The following is a 309-nucleotide window of genomic DNA, read 5'->3' as shown; positions in this document are numbered from 1 at the left end:
CGGCTAGTGGACGCCCAGATCGCAACCGGTGGCATCATCGACCCGGCCACGGGCTGCCGGCTCCCGCCAGAGGCTGCCCGGGAGAGGGGACATTTAGATGAAGAGATGAGCCAGCTCCTCTCTGACCCCAGCAATGAGGACAGCAGAGGGTTCCTCAACCCCAGCACCATGGAGAAGGTCACCTACGCGGAGCTCATGAAGAGATGCGTCGTTGATCCCACCTCAGGCCTCCTCCTCTTGCCCCTGCAAACCACGTTCCCGGGGCTGGGAGGGAGGGTGAGCAGCAAGGAACTGCTGGACTCTGGCATC

This window comes from Apaloderma vittatum, unplaced genomic scaffold (genome assembly GCF_000703405.1).
Source record: "Apaloderma vittatum isolate BGI_N311 unplaced genomic scaffold, ASM70340v1 scaffold8633, whole genome shotgun sequence".
In the NCBI taxonomy this organism is placed as follows: domain Eukaryota; kingdom Metazoa; phylum Chordata; class Aves; order Trogoniformes; family Trogonidae; genus Apaloderma; species Apaloderma vittatum.
The sequence above is the reverse complement of the archived record's forward strand: the minus strand, read 5'-3'. Positions refer to the sequence as shown.